Source organism: Lagopus muta, chromosome 5 (genome assembly GCF_023343835.1).
Source record: "Lagopus muta isolate bLagMut1 chromosome 5, bLagMut1 primary, whole genome shotgun sequence".
NCBI classification, from domain to species: domain Eukaryota; kingdom Metazoa; phylum Chordata; class Aves; order Galliformes; family Phasianidae; genus Lagopus; species Lagopus muta.
The window spans coordinates 62,071,099-62,098,608 of NC_064437.1; the positions used below are offsets into that span (position 1 = coordinate 62,071,099).

At 39.3% G+C, this 27,510-nt stretch overlaps 1 long non-coding RNA gene across 3 annotated transcripts; it reads left to right on the forward strand.

Moving 5' to 3' along the window:
- Nucleotides 1-1,415: 1,415 nt before the first annotated feature.
- LOC125693984 (uncharacterized) lies at nt 1,416-27,263 on the forward strand. 3 transcript variants are annotated; one of them, XR_007377353.1, is made up of 5 exons: nt 1,416-1,461; nt 10,798-10,868; nt 13,139-13,294; nt 21,976-22,044; nt 26,665-27,263. It is a non-coding gene; the product is annotated as an uncharacterized LOC125693984 (long non-coding RNA). The 3 variants fall into 3 exon arrangements; XR_007377355.1 differs by lacking the exon at nt 26,665-27,263 and adding an exon at nt 23,261-23,741; XR_007377354.1 differs by lacking the exons at nt 21,976-22,044; nt 26,665-27,263 and adding an exon at nt 16,304-17,285.
- Nucleotides 27,264-27,510: the final 247 nt, after the last annotated feature.

Below are 27,510 nucleotides of genomic sequence, written 5' to 3' on the forward strand. Positions count from 1 at the left end.
TTGATATAAAACCATCTTGAACCTGTTAATGATATTTCATGTGCAGTAATGTCAAACTATTCAATCAGTCGCATCATTACCTTTCATATTAAGCATATTTAGTTTATTCAGTCATAACAAAGCATTTCTAGCACTAAAGGTTTCTTCTTTTCCCCAGTACTCATTCATTTCAATTTCATTTCATATCATCTCTAGAAATGTATCTTTTGTCTTGATTTTAGAGCAAAGCCAAAGTAACAAAATGTTTTATTACCTGAGCTGAGAAAAAGCTGAAGATTTGTTCCTCAAAATAGGTAACTGAAAATATTTGGGCTGTTTCATTATAAAGCTCACTGAAGGTTGAATTTTGCAGGTATTTTCTTTTAAATCAGAACTTTCACAAAAACTTTGAACAGCTTTGAACCATATAAAACTACTCTGTGAAGCTTACTGGATATTCTTTTAGCACAAAAAGGAAATAAAAATATTTATGCAATATGTAGTCTCTTGCTGCACAAATTTGTAATCTTCTTTGAATTTCCCTCTGGTCTTCTGAGACAGAAGAGATGACAGAGGTTTTAAGATAGAGCTCCAGTCCTCCCTGGCAGCCAGACCACTGGGGCTGGGTCTGTGTTTGAAGTACCAGTCCAGACTGCCCAAAGATAAAACAGAGGAGGTAGCGCTTTTTTTTTAAAGCCAACTTTTCACACCAGTGTTGCTTCTAACAGGCTATCTAGATGTTCCCTTCAATTTTCACTTTTTGGGTTGCTTGTCTTGATGAGAGAGGTCAAAGGGTGCAAAATTAAATGAAGAGATATTCAACCTAGTACTTAGAAGAATGTACTTTTTCCCTGGAGTCAAAGGAGTTTACGCGAACAGAATGTTGTCTTTGGTGTTAGTATGTAATCAGATATCTCAAATAGGGAGCATCAGTGAAGAAATGGCAAAGAAGTATAAGCAAACTAAAATATGAGTTATAGAACAACCCAAGTTGGAAGTGGATCATCAAGTCCAACTCCTGGCTCCACACAGGAGCTGGCATGGAATTACTGCAGGTATTTAGATGTACTTCATTCATTATCACATTATACTTCATTATTATATTGTACTATTTGGTTGACATTGGTTCCACATTATCACTGGAAGATGAATTATGCAGAATTATAGAGATCATTGTAAGCTCAACACTGCATGTACAAAAAGACATAGTGCAAACAGTGGAAAAATCACGTCCTTGTCCAGCCTGGCCAAGCAATCTAGATTTTAAAGTGTAGTGGAAATGCTAAGTCACAGTCTGAAGCAGTGATTGAGCACCTGGTGGAAGGCAGGGCCAACCCAGGGCAGTTCAGGTGCATGCAATGCGGCTGAGTGACTGGAAGGGCTGGAGCCAAGATCCACCCATTTCCAGACCTTATTTAAGGCTTAGTAGTGGAGGCAAAAGTTTTTTGCTGGAGATCTCTGTGTATCTGAGGTCATCCAAAGGTAAGCAAGTTTTTCTTTTTTTGTTTTTGCATCTATGGTTGCTGCATTTGGTCTTGTTCTCATTTGCTGCAGCCTGGGGTTGTGCCACACTGCTACTACTGCTGTACTTTACGTTGTATTATAGCGTTACCCCAAGAGAGGTCGTAAAGAGCTAAGGACAAACACTTAAGTTAGAAAAATGAGGCAGATGGTGTAAAGATTGTAACTATTCAATGAAAATATGTTTTTTGAAGCAGCTATAGTGATACGGGTATTCTGTATGCATTTTTTAACTTTATTTTAGGTATGAGTTCTTGCAGGTACTGGGAAGTGCAAAAAGCACTAATACATGTGTTACGTACTTGTCAGTTAAACTGAAGTCAGGCATACTAACCTGTAAGAAACTTTTGATTAAATAAGTTTGATTGACCCTCAGACAAGCGTCTAACTTTCTGTGCTTTATCTAAATTTAAGTCTGCAGGCTATGCCTCTTGCCTCAGGGAAGCAGGGACAGGATTGGTCTTGCACACATTTATTGCTGCCTCTGCTTAATATCAATAGCCGAGACAGTCATCTTTCAAACCAAAATGAAGTTCCAGAAGATTTTGGTGCAACTGAAAGAGCCAGCATTTATGGCTCTGTCCCTTACCTATTGCATTATCTATAAACGATGCCTTGTTGGAAATGACCTGCTAGTCAGTATGGCATAGGGCCAGTGTGCTATATATCAATATATAATGTAAGAATGTGTCATTCAATATGCTGCAAAACTTGCTATTGAGAATTAATCATTCCCCTTCTTGAGCAGCCTCTTCAATGCCTCCAAAAGTTTGCTATTACTGAAGACATTCTTCATCAGGAAAATCATCTACTAGAATATGTGGGCCAGAAGAAATCTGATTACAAAATTTTAATACGGAGTTCAGCATGTGTTAGAAAAAACTTTTGCCCTTTGACAACACAAGACAGTCCTTGCTGCATCGGATCAGCAATCTGCCTTGTCCTGTAATCAGGCAACAGTGGCAAGAAGTGCTCAGAGGGAGCAGAGATATGGAGGCTGGGTCAGTATTTGCAGTCGCAGAATCATGTAGGTAGGAAGGGGTACATCCATTCCAACCCCCTGCTAAAGCAGATTCAGTACAGTAGGTTGCACAAGAAAATTTCCAAGTGAATTTTGAATATCTTCGGTCTACTGACCCCTTATTTTTTCCTGCTTTTGTTATCACTGGATTAGTGATAAGGGCAAGGTGCACCACTGCCATCTTTCATTTGTATATGCATCTGTATATGGAATTGTTGGCATTCAGTTTGCCTGACACTATTGTGGTCCTGTTCATGCTCTTCTCCAAAATTTCCTATAGTAAGGAATACCAGAAGATCTACTGTAGGCTACCTGCCGTTCTGTTTGAAGAGATCTCCTGGTGATTTCAAAGCATTACACTTTCTCTTAGAGCTGTGTATCTAGGACGTCTACTAACCACCATGCCCAGAAATGGCAAGCTTCAGAAGCATCTTGTTCAAAGAGGATCCAAAACAACAATGTCCTGTAGCTGTTACTATGTCATCTGTCTGCTTAGGTTCCCAGGGAGAGATAGAAATAGAAATCAATACTTGTATGGTACAACCGTTAAGAAAATCTGATTTACGTGTACTTATGTTCATGCACTGGGTGCTTTTTATGTAAATGAACACCAGTCTTAGTAAAATCTCTTTGTCAGACATTCTGATTCCTTCTCAGACGATAGCTTCGTGTGAATAATTGACTTGACAAAGGCCCCTCTGTGCACCTAGTTTTATCAGACAATAATTTTTATCACTTTCCATCAATGCTTTGATACTTTGAGGAATTCAACTTATAATAAATGTGTTGTTGATGTTCTAACAAGAAAAGAACAGATGCAAGATCAGTGAATATTGAGTTTTAAACTTGTCTCACAGTGATTTGTGGCTGTGTCATAGCAAATATTTTTCACTGTCATTGCCTAAGCCCTGGCTGTCACTAACATGGTCAGCTGGGGAATAGAAGGCCTAACACTATGATCTCAGTATTAATGGGAGCTGTTGAGAGTGGCAAAGGTGATAAAGTATTGTTTAGTTATTGGTGCCATAGTTTTGCTGCGGGACATTATTATAAAATGCTGTGGGTTTTTTGTCAGATTTCAATCACCTATCCCAAAATGTATTTAGAAACTTAATACAAAAAGTCCTGAAAAACAACTTTGAGGGTTTTGGCTTGCTGGATTTTCTTTTTAAATTGAGTTTCCTTGAGTTTAAACTACAATTAACACTATGCAAACCTAACAACTTAAACCAAAGCAGATCTAAGACTCTCTCTGGGGATCAGTTTATTCCACTGTGGTGTACCTTTAGTTATTTTTATGCAAATATTTTAGGTTCAAGGCTTAACTCAAACTAACAAATATATCTTCCCAGTGACCTAGAGTGGATTGGAAGTTACTAAAGGGACTTTAATTCTGCTGTTATTCTAGACCTTTGTATATCTGGTAGACAATCCTTCCCCTTGGTGTGCATGTATATTTTATACTAATGGAAGTTGTGTGTGGGTATTCAGGAGAGAGCATACCCCATTTGGTAGGTAAATTTATGTGATGCTCTTTTTCATTATTTCCTAGGCCAGTACAGGGAGAAATATAGATATAAGATTTATAAAGCTTCTACAATATCCTGTTTTGCCAAATTGTGTTCTAGCAAGGGCATGACAGGATTACTTACCTTCCCCTTGACACTCAAAGAATGCAAATTAATGACTTACTGTCATTGTCAATAAAAGTAGCTGTGTATGTTTGTAAGTTTTAATTAAAATTACCTGAAATTCAAGCTTTTATTTGTGGCCAAGATTACATAATTCTAAGTCTTCTGATTAATGCTTTCACAGTTACTTTAAATGATGTACAGTATCTCTTCATAAAGAATATAAAATTAGATTGTGAGAGTTTATATAGCTTTTAAATATCAAGCTGTCAGGGTTTGTGCAGGTAGAAATATTATAATTGAAGAATGGTGAAGAAAGAGTTTGTATTAGAGATGATTTTCAAGCAAATTCATACTGAGAGGAATATAATGGAGACAGGCTTTTTGCCAGTGCTTTGGCTCTGCTGACCTCCATTTGCAGCAAAGATTAGCTTGATAAAGCCGACACAACCTCAATAAAACACTAACAATGGAAAGAAGTAAATAGAAATCATATTAAGCAGCAGCAATATTGCATGAATTGAAACAAAAATTTAGGTATAATAGCCTTGGTGGGTTTTAATATTGTTCCCAATCGCATCACAATATGAATCATATCACAGTGATTCTAAATAACATTTATCATCTTTAAATCTTCTCCCCTAGTAGACGTCTCACATTATTTGAGAGGGCTTTTTTTTTTTTTTGAGTTCATACATAATTAAATGGAAGTAAAGGGTACAGAATATCTTGAGAAACAGCATCTTTGCGTTATATGTTCAATTAAACACAACAATCCCATATTTATCGTTATTTTGCTACCTTCCAAAAGTTAAACGAACAGAATAATAGAATAGCATTGCAGAACAAAACTAAAATTTATCTCGATGGGAAATTTTATTCAGTTTTCAATTACTCTGGCATTGCTGAATTCTGGGTATAATCTGTAGTGCATGACAAAACGGTTTAAAAAAAAAAGTTGGTAAAAAATGTATTTATAGGGAATTAGAGACTAAATTTAACAGAAAGCTGGTTCAATTAATTTTGCGAGAAAATTATCTGTCCAAAGGACTGTATCTTCATTTATAAGGAAAAGGTTTAAACCACTGTATGGATGGACTTCTCTCTTCACCGTAGGACTCTGGGTTCAAAAGCTGTAGTTCTCTTTTCAGTGCATTGGGGCAGTCTTTAGACAGCCTTGGAAGACTCCAGATTTAAAGGTAAGAGATGAGAGGAAAATGTCCAACATGTTTCTTTTTACACATCCAGCTCCTGAGTAAGGATCCTCAAAGTGTTTCTCAGTGCTTTGCTCACCATGAAAACTGGCTTCCAAGCTCAGTGTAAGGACGAGACCAATTAGCTTCAGTTGTTTGCCACTGGATTTATGTGTGATAGGTGAGCCTGTGAGCATGATTTATGCTTGAAGTTTTGTATAAGAAAAGTCAAAGTAAAATGGGTGTAATGGTGATGATGGAACCATACTCACTTCAAGTGAAAAGTCTGATTCTCACTCATAAGTAGGAAGGGCATTTAGGAGGATCCAGCTGTAAATGTTGACATTGAGGAGAACATCTTGGAAGTGGAGCTGATGTTCAAGTATTTTTAGGAAGAGGACATGTCAAAATCAGAGCCTTGCAGACAGCATGCCCAATAACTCTTCCCCATTGCTCTTATGACCTGCGAGAAGCAGCTTGCTTAGGTGCCTAACTTCAGGATGGATCTCATAGGTTTAATGTGGACAGGAACTTAAGCTTACAAGAAGGATAAGGACTGAGCCTTTGCATGTTCTGCTTGCTGGATGATAACTACCTTGTTCCACAGGTGTTTCTACTAGATCCAATTTCATTTCCTTTGTGGTCACATAACCACTATCACATCATACAGAAAACTGGGATTCTCTAGGTTCCTTTTGATGGCACAATTCCCCCACGTTTTTGCAGACAGATGTTCTAAGAGTTCTGTGTGAACATTAGGGTATCAATAGCAACCTGATGATAGTTGACATGAACCAAAAAATGAGAAACATAGGATATTTATCCATTTAATGTCGTGGAGTCTAGTACTGACTCTGCCTAACCTAGATCAAACAGGCAGTGCGATCTGTCATCTGCCATCAATTTATCAGCTTTCACAGACTAGATCTAGGTGCTTAAAAATCCAAGTTAACTAAAAATAAAAGGTTGTTTCAGACATACTGAATAGAATAGAGGTCAGTGTTTAGATGTAGAATTATGATAAGCAAGTTCAGGAAGGGGGTAAAAATGCAAGACATAGTTAAACAAGTTATATACTGAAAAAACAGAGCAGCATTTCTGTATTCTGTGATAATGATATTGTAATACGTGTTGTAAACAAATGTGACTGAAGTCAGGAGTGGCCACGTGCCATTCAATATGAAAAAATATCTTGGGAACTATATTGTGTATTTTATGGTAGGGCATACATGTCACAGTTTTCTATAATACTGTGTTTAAAGGTAGAGCCATCTATTTGGAACATAAGTTGTTAAAGATACCATGCAACAAGCTAATGAAGTGAACCGCTAGAGATAGAATGGATGAAAATAATTAAATTTGGTAATTAGCAATGATTTAAAGCTAAATTTGAGCTCAGGTGGCAAATGAACAGAAAGTGAATTTTGCATTTTACTTATATAATGTAGGTCTATGTAAAATATATAAATAATATAAAATACATTTTATATTACATAAGTAAAATGAAGGATACTGTATGTTTTATTCATGATCATTTGCTTGCAACCATAAAGATAGTCATGGCAAAAATGAACTGTGAATACAGACAAGTAAGGAGAGAGAAAAATGACTCAATACGGCAGAATAAGAGAATGTGGACCACTGAAAAAAGTTGCAGAAGAGCTTATAAAAGCAAAGAAGGAGCAGTGACCAAGATGGCAAAAGCCAGCAGCTATCAGCAAATGTGGTCTGTAACTGAGGTGAGTTCTTCTGTGTGGTGAGCCCCATGGATGCCTGTTGGCCTCATGAACCCACAGCAAGGATCCTGAGAGGGTTGTGCTGGCATGGGAAAATTGGACAAAACCTGAAGCTTTGTGGTAGAAAGATACAATAATTCCATCAGGAGTTTTTTTTGGATGTCTGGAGAGATGAAACTGAGATCTTTACATTTTGAAAAATGAATTTGCTGCTTTTGTCAGGGCCAAGCAGCAAGTAAGAGGAGAGGAAACTCAAGATGGGTGAGGGCTCACTGAATGTATATATGCAGGCATGGCCATTCCATTTATAAGAGCTCTCATTTTATGCTGCATCTTTTTTAATGGAGAATGGGTACTGCCAGGTTGTTGAGAGTCTCTTCTGCCCTTGCAAAAAGGAAGGAAAAAAGAAAACTCACCAAAAATATTTATACTTAGAAATGATTGATTTCTCCTTTAAGAACAATTCGAATTGTAGCTATTATATGCCAAAACAAAATACTTATTATTTTCATTGTTGTTTTGTGGTGTTGATAACACTGAGCACTTAGGAAAAAAGGGTTTTTTTTTACCCTGTGACTTTAAATCTCTATGTTGTTTGTATTACAAGTACTCCGTTATGTTCTTGTTCCTCCGTTATGAGGACTGTGGCATGGTAGTGGCAAAAATCCAATAAGCCAGTAAATTCCTTCTAACTTTTTTCATTTTGTATCTGATTTGGTCACCTAACTTGACCATTTCTGGTATATGCATCAGTTCATTAATACATGAAAATATACTATCAAACAGACAATCAAATTTCATGTAAAATAAGCTCCAGCATTAAAACTGTTCCTAGTATTTTATGTCTAACTCTGTGGGTAGATATATTTCTTGCTACTAGAGCAAAACTGATTTGTGTGATGGTTCCCCATCATGAAATCACTTGGAAGGTTGTGAGATAAAATGTCGCTTAGGATAATGTAATTGGCCTTAAGGTACAGGAGTTGAATTATTTTCAGTGATTTATAATCTGGAAATTAAAGACTCACTCATTTTCTAATTTAATTCCATCTTCAATGGAAAAATGTTCACTCTGAACTAAATTGGCGAGTAATGTTGCTAATTCAAATGCAGATGCAATTTCGATTCTGGTAGCAGTTTGCTGTGATTGACGAGTCCCCAATGGATCATAATGATTCTTATCTCCCAATCTCACAAATTCTCCAGCAGTTGTGATAATAACTTCAGCTAGGGAGAAAAGGGAAAAAAATAAATTCTCTGCTGCACTGTCAATTCAGGCTTTGCTTTTTTTCTGACATGGAATGGGGTTTATTTCAAATCTATTGCGTGTTGGAGACAAATATGAAGCCTCATTACTAAATTCTGTGTCATCATAAAACTGTAGTTTAATTGTTTACTGACGCTCTTCTAACTCTCTTTTAAATCTGCTTAGAAAGTGTTTCAGGTTCCTTACTGACAATTAGCTGAAGTTCACTGTGAGATGCAAAATATCAGGGAAATGCTCAGCAATCAGCTGTCAGGAAGGTTTTCCATGTTTTAATTTTTGCCCCATTTATAAAAATGAATTAATACGTCTCTTATTTTTCTCCAAAATTAACTTGAAATCATGCTGCAAATTCAGATGTTGATTTTGAGATGAAGTTGTACGTACATATCTTGTATGCCTAGGTCAGCAGCCACAGTTGTAAGCGTGGAGTTTCCTCTGTCAAGGATAGGCTCCCATTTGACTGGTTGTGGATTTGTATTCCCATATTGAATTTGCTCTTCTGGTATGGTGAGTCAGGTCAAAGAAGTGTGCCTCCCTATGCTACAGCCTTGCAAAAGGAATGATGAAAAGAATCTAGAAAAATTATGGGAATAATGTAGCTAATTTCAGTGTTGGGTAATATGAGGAAGGAAGGTTACACTTCTTGTGCATATATGACATTTGAGGGTTGTGCTATTTCAAAACCTGTGTGATTTAATGATCTTGATAAACTAAGTCCTTTACAAATTTGTTTTTGAGGAATTTTTTATTTTGTTTTCAGAGGGAAAATCCTTCCCTTCTCTCTAAACATCTTCACATGCATTTGCGTTACTGACAGCAGTCGGTGGAGAGAAAGGGTGAAGATGATCCAATTGTGAAGGAGGCAATTGGGATCTCATCAGACTTGACACGTTATCATAAGAGAAAGTTCAGCTACAAGAAAATCCTTCCCCGTTAAGTATCTGAAACTCAAAGACTAATATGTAACCAACTCTTCTGCTGAGTTCTTGAACTCAGACCATCCAGAAACCTACAGATATTTATGTCAAGGGAAGGAATATTAGAAGTTCCCAGTGATTGTCTATGTGAGTGGATGAAGATGGAGCAGGTCAGCAGGGCCTGAGCCTCTGGGCAACCTGGGCAGAGCTTCCAAGACAGCTCTGGAGCAAACTGTGCTTCTTCCTTACAGCGCCCTGCCTAGAGTTGTAGACACTCCAGCATGGATGAGGTCTATGGATTGAGCTCTGCTCAGAGCTACCATTCCCTTCAAGTCCTGCACAACACTTCCATGATGGTTGGACTAGATATTCTTGGAGGTCTTTTCTAGCCTTGGTGATTCTGTGATTCTATGAGGCTGTGCTTGCTTAGACGAGAAAATTTTCAGCCCTAAACTCTTGCAATGTTTTGCAGGAATAGTCTAACAGTGGGAAAGCTTACTGTTAGCTACACATGCTTATGTAAAATGCTCATTAACTATTTATTCCATGCAAATAAAGTTAAAATATAGAACTACTAAAAATAAAACAGCTAAAGTAATATTTAAATGATATCTTCCTACAGAGGAGGGCTAGCGAAAAGCTGAGGATGTGTGAATAGGACCAAGACATTCATTTCAGTGGGGAAAAACAAACAACCCACATGAATCTTGCTCTATTGCTCCTGGAACTTGTTGAAGAGAAAGCATTCCTTCAGTTTCAACTTGCAGTGGTCAGGCTGAGACATAGCACAGAGTGATGCAGCTCTACCAGCTCTGCACCCTCTGGGCCAGGTTGTTTGTGTCATTAAAGTATTGACAGCACTCGAGATCAGTGGAAGTAGAATATTGCTGAGAGATCAAAGAGTGCCCCTTTGAGCACACTTTATTGCCTTTTTCATCTTATCAGTACTTACCATTATTAACCTGAGGATTTCTGTCTGAGTGGGCTGTAGAGGCATGGGATATCAGGGGAAGCGGTGGCAGTAGGACAACAGGTAAAGTGTGGGAGAGATAAGAGGATGCACGCTTCCCTTTCGCATACACACATTGCAGATGCTCATATAAATATCCTGAATAAAAGTCACAGAGCAGAAAGTTCTGTTTGTGTCCATTTCAGAAAAGCAGCAAATACTTTGAGTCATCACAACCATTTGTGCTGACTGAGAGTTGCAAGGGTATAAAATAAACAGCGCAATCCGATGCTATCCATCCACTTGCCTTTGCGTTGTACTGGAAGGAGGGACTGTGCCATGGAAAAACAGGTCTGGGTCAGCAGAAAGAGCCTGTAATGTGCACTGGAAAATTAACTTCTGAATTAGACAAATAAAAACTGCCGGTCAGTGGCTTTAAACACACTGTGCAGCTGGTTTGGGTGTAATTGTATGTCATGTTTTTTTTTTTTTTTTTTTCATTCAAAGGCTATAAGCTTTCTACAGTAAGGTAAAAGTACGTTCTCTCTATTTTATGGAAACCTCTCTGCTTTATCTTTTTCAGATAAAAAAAAGAATAACAGTTTCAGTGGTGCTTGGAATTATTCCCGTTGGATTGTGAACTTGGCAACGCAGGTAAAATGATTTTTTTTTAAATGTTTTTTAAATGATTGGTTCTTGCCCAATGTCGTCTTTATTGTCTTCTCCAAAATTTTCTGAAGCTTCTTTGAAAATCAACTCTCTAATGAATGTAAATATGTAGCCAAAGCAACTTTGTTTCTCGTCATGTTCATCTTGCTGTAAAATCAGGGCTTTGTCAATGCGAGCAAGTGGAGATAAAACAGCATAAACCACATGGGAGATCAAAATCAGTCTCTTAATTGGCTATTGATGCTGTTTCTAGTTCTAACGGCAGGAAGTTGCTTTACATAATTTACTTTCAGGGAAAGTTTCATTCATATCTGCCCAAAGTGTATCCTCCCCAGCACCTGCCAATTCTGGCTCGTGGCCTTTCAGCAGAGCAGACTAAACCCAGGACCATCAAGCAGCACACCGGGCGACATCACAGTGGCAGCTTGGGGCATGGAGAAACAATGCTCTTTAAAACACTCAAAGCGTGTGGCCTCCTGTGCCAACATTGGTTGTGATGCTCTCTCCTGATCTATGGTGACTGTCCCTGCTCCTTATCGAACTCTCTCTGATGTTCATGGGAAAGATGGGCTGGATGGGACCAAGATGATGCCATGTCCTATGACATGATACCACCTGGGCACGGACAGTGGTGTTACAGGCTGGCTAAACTTGTTACTGCTGCTGCTTTTTCCTTTTCAACTTCCTTCGGTACCTCTGAAAGCTACACTTGCTTCTAAGCAGCCCCTTCCAAACCTGTTTTCTGCTGCTGGAAGGACACCTAGGCTGGGGTTGGAGGGACACGGCGCCTGAAAGGGCTGAGTCAAAGCCATCTGCAAGTCCATGAACTCATAACCAGGAATGGAGGTTGTGGATGCCCCATCCTTGGAGGAATTCAAGGCCAGGCTGGATGTGGCTCTGGGCAGCCTGGTCTAGTGGTTGGCGACCCTGACCATGGCAGGGAGGTTGAAACTAGAAGATCTTTGAGGTCCTTTTCAACCCAGGCCATTCTGTGATTCTATGATATGGGTTTAAAAGAAAGCTGTGGGATACTGTCACCAAAACACTCCTTGTGGTCAAACGAGGAATTCAAATAAAACAAAGAGTTTGAGACTTATATTTCATAGAATCACAGAATGGCTTGGGTTGGAAGGGACCTCAAAGATCATCAAGTTCCAAAACCCTGCCACAGGTAGGGCCACCAATCTCCAGATCTGGTACTAGATCAGTTTGCCCTGTTTGATACCATTCACCATCTTATCTTGCAACCCTGATACCAGTGAGATAAGGCATGCAGAACCTCATCATGCAGAAGAGGAGAATTTTTTGTAACCTTCCTTGGTGCAGAAGTGGGGAGTTGCACTGAGCGTTCATTCTTAGTGATTCTAACAGCCAAGAACCTTTAAAATATACTGCTGTGCTCATAATATCTTGCCAGTGTTTCACATTAACCTTTAGACTATTTGAATTTAACTCTGTAAGTAAGCTGGATAGCTTTCTAAAATGGTAGATAATATAACAAAATAGGTACAGATATGAATGAATCTGTGTGAACAAAGTAGTTATTAACATTAGAATGATTTATGTGATAATATATGATTCTGAGATAGCCTCTTAGACTTCTACATGTAGGATGTCTTTTGTTAATTTGCACACAGAACTGCTAATAGTTATGCGTCCAATACGTAAACTAAGCCAAGCTACAGAATTAAACTCAGGGCAGCAGGAAAGAAAAGACTGCTTCTTTGGTACTCTGCAACGTATTGGAAAAGGACATTGGCTCAAAGGTCCGTGTTTGTTAATAAAATCAGAGTTAAGCCTCCTTGTTCTAGATTTGCATGCAAAGCATCAATAAAACTGCATAACAATGAACTTTCTTGTGACAGCATGTCAGAGACTACAAGAGTTTACAAAGAAAAAAAAAACTGCTAAAAATGGCTGTCTAGGTGCCTGCTTGAGTTTCACACTTCTGAATTAATTTTACCATGTGCTTGGGTTTGTGCTTGTCTGAGTTCTGCAGAAAGTTAGACTTACCATGTAGTAGATAGTAAACCAAGAATGTCTTTATGTAGCATTATATTCCACCTTGCATTCATGTTTTAAAATGTTTTGGTCACTGCAATGGAAGCAGAGCTTAAGCTGGCAGGGGTACATAGCAGAGCTCCCATCAGTGCTGCAGGAACCATGCACTCTGCACTGAGCAGAGAATGCATCACGAAGAGCTGACGGCCAGGTTAGACTAACTCAGTAACATGACTGATATTTCTCTCGTACAGAATCTGAACCTGCTTTCCTCCTAATTCCCTGATGCGTATAACTGCCAGCCCAGAGCCACACGCACACGTTGCAGGAGCCATGTGAAGAAGGGCAGAAGGATACAAAGCAGAAGGCTGAGAGGTTGGAGCAAAAGGCTGGAGGTGGTGAGGTGTGAGGTCAGTACCTGATTTCATTAGCACAGGAGGAAGTGGAGAGAGCAATTCTCATCTGATGGGAAAGATGAAATAGGGGAAATGAAGCACAAAACTTTTCTAGTTTACTTATTAGTACAATATGTAATTGGATGGAAGTAGCGGGTTTCAAAAATTTGTCTTACTATAATGACTATAATTTTTTAGAGATTGAAAATGAATCTGACGAGAAAATACCATTAAACTACCAACTTGCTTAAAATTTAAAGGGTAATTCACATATAATGCTTTTATTTAATAGCCCAATTTACAAAACGTCTAAAATTAATGCAGATCTTTTCAGGACAAAATCAGCTGTAACTGCACCAACTAATTTTTGCTCATTTGAACTGAATTATTAATAAGAGAGAAATATACCATATGTTCCCAAAAGAGCTGGATACATTTATTTCAAATAAAATCGCTGTGTTTGGTGGAATATAAGAGGTTTAAATGCTTTCAGAGAAATGGGTTACTTATATACTGATTTAATAGAGTATAAATCAGGCTGCATAATTAGGGACACAGCTGTTTCCCAACCTAAAGCTGGCAGCTTTTGTTGGTTAAGTTCTTTTATCACCTGCATGGCTTTAATCAGCAATAATTTGTTCTTCTTGTGGAGTATTACAAGTTAATCAATATTTTTGCTGTTTGTACTGTGCTGGAAAAGAGCTTTTATGGCAGGTTGAGTTTAAACCAGGCATGCCTTCTGTTGGCTTGTTCAGTTGATTTATTTCACTACGTTGTGTTCCTGATACTAATTACAAATGAAAGTAAAGGGGTATGTTGGTAACAAGCACAGCCTCTGCCTACACCAGGTACAGAGATAAATGGCTTTAACTTCTTTATATACAGCTTCTTAGTTTTGTGTTATCTACATATTTGGGTGCAAACCTACATCTCTTGACTCTATCAGCTAAAGCAATGAGAAAACTTCACTCCTTGGAGCTTGCTTGCAGATTTCCTTTCTGCCTCTGCCTATAGGCCAAGGAAAGGGAGAAGTGGTATTTCTGACCTGACTGTGGTAGCAGTGCAATGGCTGGGGCCAGTGGGGGAAATGGCAGGACAGCAAGAACTGTCCTGAGAAGTCACTGTCATTAAGTGTGAGGTGCCACTGTATCTTTAACTATTGAGATTTTATTGAGATTGATATTAGGTAGCTCAGATCTCCAGAATCAATACTCAGGTGCAATAGCAAACTTTTGCAAGTTAGTTTTTTTCATGTACAACTTGCACTCATTTTTGTCCTCTACTAGGAATCTAAGTGAACAAGCAGTTCAATCTGATTAATATATTATTTTCAAATACCTATCAGGATGCATAGGTATAAAAAAAAGAATGTGATATGAGAACAAAAGAGAGGCACAGAAGTTCTTTGACCTCAGTATGGGCTACATACACAGGAGAGAGGGATGAAATTCACTGGTGTGCATGAAAACAGCAAAATGGCTTTAGTTCAAGTTTAAACAGTCAGACTGAGTTGTTACTTGAATTTTCCCTTGTCCTAGCAGTGTTAAAGAACCTAGATCAAATCCCAGTGAAATCAGCACAGAAGCTCCTTTCTCCGTTAGTATTTTGGATCAGGGTGGGGACTTCAGAAGGTCTATTTTGAGTTGAGAGATACACAATATATAACATCTGTCATATAAATATTCATATATATGCAAAAGTCACGTGTTTCCTAAAGTGCATAGACTTTAAAGTACACTCTTTTTAAAAGCTTTAGTGGACAATCTATAGAACGTGGCATCTCCTGATGAAATCCTCAAATTGCAATTGGCCACATGATCACCACCGACTGTTCAACTACTTGTTCAACAGGAAAAAAAGAAAAGCACAATTCAAATTTAAACAAATTGCATTTGAGTATTTTAATTTTGCATCTAAGATGATCTCTAGCCTAAATAAGCCTGTGAAAATTCGCCTCCACAAAAGGCATTTAATTTTTCAATGTGGCACTTTGGGGGCTCCTGCAGAACCTGCTTCAAGTAAGATGTTCCTGTAGCTGCAAACAGAACTCTATTTTTATCTGGGGATGAGGGAAAGAGGCAGAACGACCTGTGAGCCATTTCTGCCACCAGATTTTTATTTTAAAGACTTACACTTTGAGCACATCTTCTACTTCTGTAGTCTTTCTCATTGGCTTCCAAGGCATACACATAAATAATCACATTTCTTGCTTTTAGAGCCAGAATATTCTTTTAAAACCCCAAAGAGGCAATATGCAACTTAAATTAGAGAATTATGTTCACTCACAAATTATGCTTTAAAGAGACTTTGTGTTTTGCTATACGTCTTGCTCAGAGGGAACTTCTACATTCACAGATTCCAGCTGTGCAAGCTGTAAACATTTTTATGCTGTAACTTTTGCAGAGTGAGGAGGTTCTCTGTATTTAAATTTGGTCCAAAGGAGCTGCCTCCAAAGGGCAGCCTCTTGCACCTTCTATCCAGCTCTTTGTCCCCAGTGACAAATAAAGGACCACCAAGAGGAACAGTCTGAAACTTCAAATGGAAAAATGCATGAACTCTTCCTCTTCCAGTCAAGATAAAGGTTTGGAGTGTATATGAGGAAAGCAAGAGTTTTGCAGTGATGTGCTTTTCTTTTCTCCTTTGCCAGCTCAGATAGCTGCTGTGTGAAGGTTCCCCTGCCATGCTTACGCTCATGTTTAGTACATTTATGCCCAAGGTTTACTACAGGTAACTGTCCAGGTTTGATACCAATGGGAATTCTACAGAGACAGTATGCCTGAACTAATTTTCCACATGTGTGCTCCACAGTGAATGCCCATGTAAATGCTATGAATTTCCATCAGCATATGCTCCAGAAGAATCACTATGCAAGCAACACCTACCTTAATTCCTCTTAAAACCCCCCCCCTTTTTTTTTTTTTTTCCTTCCTTGATGAACTGCAGTAACAGAAAGTGTTGTTTTGAACCTGAGAAGGATCCTTCTCTGCAACTGTATCCTCATATTCTCCCATGTTCACTGTTTAGCAAGTGCTTCTCAAGGCAATTCCTCCTTCCTCTTTGATGCTAATGAAAGAAGTGGAATAAGAAAGCCTGACTCTTCCAGTGTCTCCAAATATAAAGACTTCCCACCAGGCACGTTGTAGGCAGTTTCAGTGCCTGATGTAACACCTGCATTCACAGCAATTTCCAGCCGCCTGGTGAACTGAGGGTAGAAGGACACAGGGTGGAGGGTCTTGGTCAACAGATCAACTCCTTGACTCTTCCCATGGCTGACTTGCATGACTGAAAGTTCTTATTTTTCACCATTAAGAGAAATAAAAGTTAAAGCTCCTTCATGAATTTTGATCTCCAGAGATTCTCCTATTGATGATCAAGCACTCAGGGAAGAGAGAATTTCTGGAGTGGGCTGATTAATTTGTGATTTAATTTCATTTTTCCTTGCTCTTCCAAGTGTTAATTACAGTTAATAACAGTAGTGGAAAAAATATTTGGGAACAAAGAGCTTGTAATTTTTATCTTGTTGCTACTCAATAACTGCTGTAGGTATAAATCAATATATTTAAGAAAAAAAAATGCTAGTAATTAATGAGACAGCACTTTTTATGCACAGAGAAAGTAGCTTTTCTCCCACGTATCTAATACCAACTGCAAATTTATGCATAGCTTTGGAGGTCTGATTCCCTAATTCTTAATTTTGAAGTGTTGGAAAAAATGGGTGAGGGCTTGTAAACAAGATATATTTGGTCATTCTTCCAATGTACTTTGATCTATGTAATAAAGGTCAGCATTCAGTGCTTCATTCTACATTCTCCCAAATATCTAATTGCCTAATTATTGCATTATTTCACAGCCAATCAGTTGAAAGGGTTTGTATGGGAGCATGGCAGAAAAAGAGGGCTGTCAGTCTTTGGTTATGGTCCTATAGTTCTAATTCAAGAATTAAATATCTGTCTTTTCTAAAAGTCATTACATGATTTATTGGAAAATTGGTAGAAACAGCCCTGGGGGGTTGTGCTCAAAATCTGGTTTAGAAGAGTGGCTGCTAGCTATGACTTTTGATTTTCTTCTATCAAAATGAATAGCACTGCCTGTTTCTATGCAAATTAAATGTTTGAATGTATTTTTTTAAGACAGACTATATTTGTTAATTTAATTGGATTTCTTATGCAATAGGGTGATTTGTGTTTTGAATTTTTTTTTCTTTTTAAATGAGGAAGGCAAATTCTTCCCTAGAAGTGCAGTACTGCTTTTTCTGTTGTTTGATGGCCCTAAAACGTCTGCAGAAATTGTAGGTCAAGAATTACAGCCACGGTAAATCATGCCTCATGAATGAGAAGTCGTCTGTGATTTCTCTAGGGTTTTTTTTTTTCTTCTTTTTTTGGGGGGGTCTGCCTTTAAAATGAATGTAATATTCAGAAGAAAATAAAGCCTCCTTTGGCATAATTGACATAGATATGAACCGTATCAAAATATTTATGATGTTCCAATCCGACATCTAGAATTTAGGCTATATCTAGCAGAGCCTCTATCAGTAACCTCAAGAAAAAAAAAATTAACAAGATTTATTCCAGTTTATTATTTTTAAAAACATCATTAAATTTCTTCATATAAAAATGATGATTACTTCTCATCACAAACCCAGAACGGAAGCAGGAAGGGGATGGGGCAGCTCCTGTAGTGCAGTCTCTGAGGGATGGTACCCCAAACTCCTGTGCTGGGGAGCAGCTGTGGGTCACCCCAATTCCTCTTCATAACTTATTCACCTCCAGTTCTAGAATAGTTGATCCACTTCTGTAAAGCTACTTGACAGTACAAGTGATTGGCTTTTGGTGCTGATCTTGGACATGCGGCTAGAGGCAGACGAGGAGCAACCTTGTGGTTTAGTTCACCTTTGTCTCTACAGAGGGCTCCTCCTGTTTCATGCTTCCCAAGCTGAAGGCTTAGTAAAATCAGTAATTGCTTCTGCCTTTCTTTCCACCTTTTCTGCCAGAGCATATGGTAAAAAAGGGACAAAAGTAATGATGGTGGCTGGAAAAAAAAGCCACAAAAGGACATGCTTAAATGCAGAAGAGGAATTAACTTCAGTATTTATGTATCTGATAGATAAGAAATTTTATATTGTACTGTCAGCAGCTGGACCCACATAATAGCCCCTAAAGGTTCAAAGAGCAAATAACAGGCGTATCAGATGCAGCTGGGCAGATACAATAGATTGAACATCTCCAAAGAACTCCCATTAGAGTCCGTTGGGTCAATAACCCACAAACTAAGAAGGATTTACATGATAGACCGTAACAGCTGTTTGGAAGCCATTACATTTTGTCAATGCAAAATCCAGTTTTCAAAATATTGTGATATACTTATTTATGTGAGAGGCCCTAATGGCACTGAAGCTGCCATTCCAAGCTACAGCATAATAAATATATGACACCTAAGTTTGAAACAGAATCACAATAGGTTATTTACTTGATTCCTTGAAATAGCTCAGAGAGATGCCACTGCACTTCTTTGAATGAAACTGAAAACTTAGAACAAAGCAATCAGTGCATGCAGTGCAGTTACAAATACAATGTACTTGCACTGAGGAAAAAAAGACAAAAATATCCTTTTCTACATTACTCTGCCACGCATTCAATGGTGATGCTGGAAATACTGGAGTGATGTTGTGAGCCTTTTCCAGGTGCAGCCAAACTGGATGAAATCTGTACAGGAGGACGGAGGAGATGCTGCTCTGCCCTCGCTTCCCATCACTCTTTGCTCAGGGTGTCCAGAAATTAATTCCAGTTCAGTTAAATTTAGAGCAGCCTCAAAATTCCTCTAATTGATGCCAGGGAGAGGGACTTTCTGTGCACCAATTTCATTCTTTTCTTTGACAGCTGTGCTCACTGCACTGCTGCAGAGAGAAGCCTGCACCAGTGGAAGCAATCAGAGGGAAAAGAGAGGGGATTCCCAGTTTTTATTGACCATTTCTTTTGTGCCAGGACAGAGGTATTAATTGGGCACAGAAAACAGCAGGGTCTAGCTCCGTTTCCCCAGATGTTTGTAGGGTAAAATGACGCAAAAGTAGAGCATACCAAGAATATTGTTGCAGTTACACGCTAAATCTGCAAAAGACCTCAACATTAAAAATTAATCTCAGGACTTTATTATTCCTTTGTAACTCAGCACTGCAATGATCTCTGTGTAGCGGAGGTCTCTGCAGTGCTCATATGTGCTCTTATGCTCAGGCAGAATGCCATGAATTAAGGATGGAGCGCAAACCTTGCCTTTGAATTTCCTGGCTTTTGTTAGTTTGTGTCATAAACTCAACATTATTCAAATCTAGGGTTTTGTGTTTAATATTATCAAACGCCTCCTCATCAATGCCAAGCCTGTAATTGGTCACAGTGAATAGGTGATTAGACAGATAAAGTGCAATTGTGATTGTAAAAACTATCACCAGGTTTGCAGAGGACAATAATTATGTAGCTTACAATGTTTGAAAATATTGCCTAAATCTCTCTCCCACATGTTGTTTGTGATGGAAAACAATTACACAAAGGATTCTTTTTCTAAGCTGCCTCTGATTCAGATTTGCCTGATGAATGGTCTTTATACTGAAACCCAGAGCATTTGTTCCAAGTAAATTATATGTCACTGCAAATGCAAAAGGTCTGCTTCACAATGTTTATTGGGATAAATTAAATCTTCTAAAGATGGTAAACAGAAGGCCTCAATAATTATTCACTTCTGTATAGTTTAAACTGAAAAGGATGTTGCAGTTAGGAGGATGGAGATGAGGCAAACAACACTCCCTGCATTGTGTTAACAACATAAGAGGTACAATAGGGAAATTTAATTTGATACTGATCTACATGAGGCACAACACAGCAACACAGTTTCAAATGCTACTTTTCTAATGGCAGCCTTTGAATTGCAAATCTCCACCAAACCCACCTGAATCATTACTTGAACGCGTTCCCAGTGAAGTCAAGGAGTTCTCTCATTGGCTTCCAGAGGGCAGGAGCGGGTTCTGCCTCCTTGTGATTTCAGGAGGTAGACATAAAATCCAATGGATGCTTTCCTTGGGGAAGGCTTGATTCTACAAGGTGACTGGCAAGCAGGCAGCTTGACAAAAAAGACGCTGCTGGCCTTTGCTGCAGCAAGCCCAATTTCTCCTTGCACTGAAAGGTCAAATCCCAGAATAGTCTGCAGCCCTTTTGTAAGTGCTTTTCTCAGAAGGGATACTTTTGCCAACTGGCACTGATTTGAAAATGTTCTGTCACTTCTGTGGGCCATCCCCAGTGTGACAATCTTTCATTGAATGATGTTGGGCCCCCAGTGGAAAATTGCTCTGAAGATGGCAGAGCCTTTCAGAGCAGAAAAGCCTTTGGTGGGTGCTTCTCATCACACCTCCAGCGTCACAGAGCTACATGCCATGCACCAGCATAGAAAATCTCTGGTGCCTTGTCACGTCATGTGAGAACACTTTGACTCATAGGGAAAAAGGTTCAGTGGGCCATCTTTGCAATTATAGTGTATTCTCCTTCAAAAAAACCGGATGAGGTTTAACAAAAGCAAGTGTAGAGTCTTGCATCTGGGGAGGAATAATTCCATGCACCAGTACAGGTTGGGGGATGACCTGCTGGAGGGGAGCTCTGCGGAGAGGGACCTGGGTGTCCTGGTGGACGACAGGTTGGCCATAGCCAGCAGTGTGCCCTTGTGGCCAAGAGGGCCAATGGCATCCTGGGGGGCGTTAAAAAGAGCGTGGCCAGCAGGTCGAGGGAGGTGATCCTCCCCCTCTGCTCTGCCCTGGTAAGGCCTCATCTGGAGCACTGCGTCCAGTTCTGGGCTCCCCAGTACAAAAAAGACAGGGATCTCTTGGAAAGAGTCCAGCGGAGGGCCACAAAGATGGTGAAGGGCCTGGAGCATCTCCCCTATGAGGAAAGGCTGAGTGAACTGGGTCTGTTCAGCCTTGAGAAAAGAAGACTGAGAGGGGACCTGATCCAGGTCTATAAATATCTGAGGTGTGGAGGGCAGAATGGCGAGGATGGACTGTTTTCAGTGGTGAGTTGAGACAGGACAAGGGGAAACGGCCGGAAACTGGAGCATAGGAAGTTCCGCACAAACATGCGCAAGAACTTCTTTACAGTGAGGTGACGGAGCACTGGAACAGGCTGCCCAGGGAGGTGGTGGAGTCTCCTTCTCTGGAGATGTTCAAGACCTGCCTGGATGCCGACCTGTGCGACCTGCTGTAGGGAACCTGCTTTGGCAGGGGGTTGGACTCGATGATCTCTGGAGGTCCCTTCCAACCCCTACAATTCTGTGACTCTGTGATTCTGTGATTCCTTGAGACTATGAAAAATATACGGGAGTTTTTAAGACTGTTGGTTAATTAGTTTATGATAGGCTTAATATATGGTGAGCTTAATATAAAATTGGATCTTCAATATTTTCAACACAGGTCAGGTCATTTTAGCTGATCTAGTAGTTCATTCTTGTAACTGCTGGAATATTTCTAACTTTTCAGACAGTTAAAACTCTCTGAAATCTCATTCATGGGTTATTCAGAAATGTCCCATGGGCTATTAAAATGTCCTACAGAAAAATATTAGCTGTTACTCAGCTACATTGTAGTCAGTATTAGACTATTTCTGAAAAGAAATAAAAAGAAAAAAAATATTTACTTTGCTTTTAATCCTTGTTTTGCATTTTAGGTGCTTGATTCACTGCAGCACTTCTGGAAAGGTCCTCACCACTCTCCTACTCTTCTTCAGCAGTCTCAGGTACTCCTTGAGCTCACATTCATGTACATTCTCATTCAGAAGCTCTATGGTTGGGGTCATATCTGCTCTTGAACACTTCTGTATTTAAACATACACAGTTGCTCAGAAAAACGTACGTGTTTGCAGGATTTGATGGTTGGATTGGATGATTCTAGTGGTCTTTTCCAACCAGGACGACTCTATGATCATATGATTCTACTTGAAGGCAACAACTGGCTCCTTGTTTGACCCTCCAATTCTCAGTACACCCCAAACATCTACCTTGAAAATAATGGATAGAAATCAGAGTGAGAATTTTAGCTGTGTTGTGCAGCGGGGGGAGGGCAAAGAGGTCCTATAGCAGAGCAGATTTGGGAAGGTTGTAGAGATCTATGGGCACATGCACGTGTGGAGAGGACAGGCCATAGAAAGTAGACGTGTGTTTTATTGCCTTGAGTACTGCTGGTAAAATGCACGTGAACACATACTGCATATTCACCTCTGAGGATGGCGCAGACAGTATTTATGAGATGTGGATACTCTCTTTTAATGTTTGCTGCACTTTGTAAATCAAAATACACCTCTGTGAACTCAAGGTTTTTCTCCGCTTAGCAGATGGCCAGAGGAAGCAATTATGTTGTATACCAAACAAGCAAGCTTCTCTTTGCAAAACAAGTCACTAAAATCCTTTATTTGTGAACAAGCGTTTATTAATGACCTTTTTGAATTTTACTAGTGAGCCTCGCAATAATAGGTGGGCATTGTTAGAAATGTAAATGTAAAGAGATAAGGAAATTTTCAGGCAAATCTATATTTAATTTCAAAGAAAGCTGCTCTCTTCTAATGACCCTGTTTGCATGGATATCTGATAGTAAAGCTAGGGGAGGGTCACAGTAGATAAAACCTAACAGATCACTGAATGAAAAACAAATATTTATTTTCTCTTTGTCTCTTTGGGACTCATTTGCATTAAAACTGAAGCATTTCCAGAAACCGTTGGTGAAAATAAAAGCTCATTTATGCATTTAATATTAGGAAAGCACTTTGAGATTGAGGTTGTATAAAAACTGATTCCACTCTGCATCCTCGCCTTTCCAGGAAGAATACCAAGCAGAGAAAAATGCTACAGACATTTGGTCTGTTGTATACCTCAAATTTGCATTTTATTGCACCAATGTATTTTTATAACTGTATTATAGATATCACTGTCACACTTGGCTTCTTTTTTGAATTCCAGGTCCTACTCTTTGAAGCTGTTTGTCACTTATTTTAACCTTGAGCAATGTCTCATAAACAAAACACCTCCCTCTGTCCATGTTGTCTGACTACCTGAAGCACTCGGGAGTTACCTCTACCAGTCTCCCTGTATGGTGCTCGCAAAACCTTTTGTTCTCATTCAGAGACTTCTTTTAGAAATTAAAAAATCCCATCCCATGGCAGATGCGTTTTACTGAATAATTTGTTTGAATTTGCTCAAGTCTGGGAAACTTGAGGTCATCCATTAATTTCTTGAAAGGGTAGGACTGACAACAGATCCACCCAAGCCCGTTTTGCACTGTGATGTCTCAGCAGAGACAAGGTTGGCCCCCACCAGCATGGCATGGGAGCACTGGCCTGTAGCAGAGCTCTGGTCCCTGCATTTGGTGTCTCTGTGCCCATTGCGGTTGCAGTGTCCATCCTTCCCTTGTGGAACAGAATGCAAAACACTGAAGGGGATGCTGGAAAACAAGATGTTTGTGCCAGGTTATCTTGCATGCTGTTTTATTTCTAGCATTGTTACATTTGACACTCAATAAAGTTAGAAAATGTGATCAGCTCACTGAGGTGGCCTCAAGTTTTATTGTCTGATAGGGACATAAGCATGGTGCATAATTCAATTGTTTTGAAAGCTCTAATTCAGAAAGCCATACGAGCATATATTTCTTCTAAACGAGTATCTGATTTATTTTTAAGTGATCCAAGTTAAAAAGGATGGAAGTTATACAGTCATCAGGAGCTCTTAATGAAATTTCACATGGAATAGCATTTCATATACAAAATAATTAAGTCTCTGTGTTGATTAACCCGAGTCTTTAGCATTCCTTTCTGAATGGCAGCTTCAGTCTTCAGATAGATTGCCTTTGAAGTCAATAGGAGAAGCTGCGTGTTCGTCAAAATATGGAAGTTATCTTTGTCATTAACCTTGAGAAGCTTCATCGATTATTGGCAGTAAGTAAGATCTGATGGTTTTAGAAAAATAACTGCTTCAAAAATGATTTTCAAGGCATATTTGACAACGAGTTAAATGAAGCCACAAAAATACGGGATGGATATGAATTGGTGCAGCTAGCTCAGAATAGTTTTGTATGGCAGTTCAATTAGCTTTACTGGTGTGCTAAAGAAGGCAAAAATCTCCATTTTGCCATTTCCCAGACAAAATCAGCATCTACCTGTGATGTAGAAATTAATAGAAGCAGAGAACCATCTGAGTACCATGATGGCACTCCAATAAGATCGTAGTGCTGAGAAGGCACCACTACTGTGTTGCATTTAAACTCCTTTGCAACTCAGCTGTATTTGAAAATGTGACCATATGATTATAACTCAACAGGGAGCTGCACATGTTCCCCGTGGACTTGCGAGATGTCAAAAAGTGTTTCTGAAGAGATTTCCATTCCACTTTTTTTATTTGAAAGGACTTTGCAAACCTTGATGACTTTAGCTGCCTAAACAGTAATCTACTGCAATCAAATGATGCTGCTTCTCCAATAGATAAAACAGTATTAATTTCAGTCTTTTTGAATGAGTGTTTGGAAAGTACAAAACTGAGAAGTTTGGGGACTCTGCATTTTGAGCTTCTGAACCATTAAGGACTGCATGTTTAAACTTTAACTGGCGGAACTGCCTTTCTTTCAATTTTCTCAATATATATTCTACATGATAATGCATTTTTTAACAAAAGGAACTGTGCTATCACTCAACTCAAGGCTTTCTAAGATTAAATAAGTGTCTGGCCTACTTTACTTTGCCTTCATCAGAGATGCTAGAAATAAAAGAAGTCTCTCTGGATGCACTGTCCATCTGTTTCCCAGCAGATGATAACATCTTGTCTGTCTTAGCAAGTTTCAGTGGGCCCAAATATTGGAGATTTGCAATTTTCTTTGCAAGCCAAGTGTATTTCAGCTCCTGCTATCTTTACTTCTGGTGTCTGCTCTTTACATTCCTCAGAGGATTCTGTGCTACATTCTGTGCTAGAGCAGCCTTCTTTGCCCCCTCTGTTGCCAACTTCCAGTCCATGCTGGAGCCTCTCTAGCTTTGTATCTCCCCAGGACTCTTTTCGAATACTCTGACATATCTCTCTGGTCAGTCTCCTTGCATAATGTATGCATTATGGGACAAGAGAGATACTGAAGGTATGGCCACAAACCATATTCCTTGGTTGGTGTTTTTGTAGGGATGTGTCAGCTTTTTGTCTTGGAACAGAACAAGCCCACAGCAGTTCAATTAATAACAAACAAACAAACAAAAAAAAACAACAAAGGTGAGTTGTGTGCCATAGAAACACTGGGTGAAAAATAATGATAGAAAGGATGGTGTACTGATATGAAGAATGATGCAAAATTTTCATGCTCTATTACTTGATGATCAATGAACTCTTGACATTTAAGACCTAGGCCTATGGTCCTGAGGCAGAACATCCAACATATGGAGGGGTTTGCCTAAGCAAATAGTGTAGAGGTGACCAGTTTCAGTCAGTGTGCATGAGGCACACTTTAGCCATATGTATCCAGCTCTTCCTACTTATTAAGATGTGACCCTTCCCCTGCTGCAGGATCATCCCTTATACTGTGATTTGCAGCAATTAATTGGTCTCCTCTAAACTGACTAGCAAATCCATATACTACTGTAATTACCTGAATGTAAAATATTTAGGAAATATCTATCATGCTCTTGGAAGTCTCAGGTCATTGAAAGAAAGCCAATGAAATTGCAAACAAGCTGAAGGGATTGGATATCAGCTACATTTCCTCCCCCCTCCCTGTTCTCTTGGCTCCTAGCATTTGTCTCTAGGGCATGACCAAATAGTGGGCATGTGTCATAAAGACATTTATCATGTAATTACAGCTTTAAGATCAGTTTCTGTTGATGCGAGATGATTACTGTGTATTTCACGCCTTTCAGGTTCCCAGCTGAGATTCAGAGATTTAAGGACATGAGATATATATATATTTTACATTTATGAGATGGCCATTTAATTAATTGGAGCATAAGAGTTCAGTCAGTGACCAAATCAGAATCCCGCAAAACAGAGAGGACAAGATGTTTTATGAAGTTTCAACATTTTTGACGCACAGAAGTTGGAAAAGCAAAGACCTTTGTTTCCTCTCCAAGGAACAGAACGTTTCTGTGGAGCGAGAAAAATGACACATCAAATTAATTCATTGTGAAACCTGATATTAGAATAAGAATACTGTTAAAATGAGTCTATTTTAGGCTTGACTTAAAATGTATTGTTCTTCTGTGTCTCAGTGCCATTTCCATATGGCTTACATCAATACATGCATTTTCAAATCTAGGCCCAGGCGTTGTGGCTGTGATTCCTTGAATTTGTTTCAAGATTTTATACTGTGTTTTTATTTGACTTTGTGTTTTCAAATGCAGATCCAGTTTGACTTGAGAGGAACCCTGTCACCAAGGTGATTGTGCAGTTGGTTTTTCCAATGTTTCTAAAACTCACTAAATTTCGATGAGCTTTCTGTTGAACTCCTATTTCTTCTGATACTGGCTCAGCAATTGGATCACCCCGGTGGCCATTCAAGATAGTTAGCAAGCCTGCATTTTAGATTAAATATACAGCAAAACAGTGTTGCATGTCATCACACAAAAGCATTCCTGAGTGCTGGAGGGTTGGTTGGCTGTTCTTGCAGGCTGTTCTCCCTGGCATTGAAACACCTGTCTGGGTGCAGTCAGACTTGTGGGAGGCTGGGATAATGGATGACGAATTAAGTCCGAAGTCTTCTTCCCGAAATGGGGTTGGCTGGCCGAGCTCCTGGATGTCACATCTCCTGCTGTCCAGCCACAGAGATAGTTGCTTGTAGCTCCTCCAACTCTACTGTCACAGCTTCAGATGCCATTTGTTTCCAAATCACGAGGCACATCCTGTTGTGATGTTCTGATTCCGCTCTTGTTCTTTGGGGAATGTACTCGCCTTGTGAAAGCTACTGCAGCAACATTAAAGAGAAGGGAGCTCTCACAACTGAAGCCAGCAGCCTTATTTTCTCCTCTGCTAGAGGAAAGCTAAACATGCAAATCGGGCAGCGGCTGAGGACTGTGAAAGGACAAGCAGGGAGGAAAACAAAGAGAGATGAGTCCTGACAGCAGAGAAATTATACCTGGCTTCATTTGAGGGCACAGACTGGGCCCTGGCTGCCCCAAGATCACTGCACACTGCCAGCCAAGCTGTTCTCATGCTTAATTTACAGCCTGCAAGGTTCGTGCACCACCTAA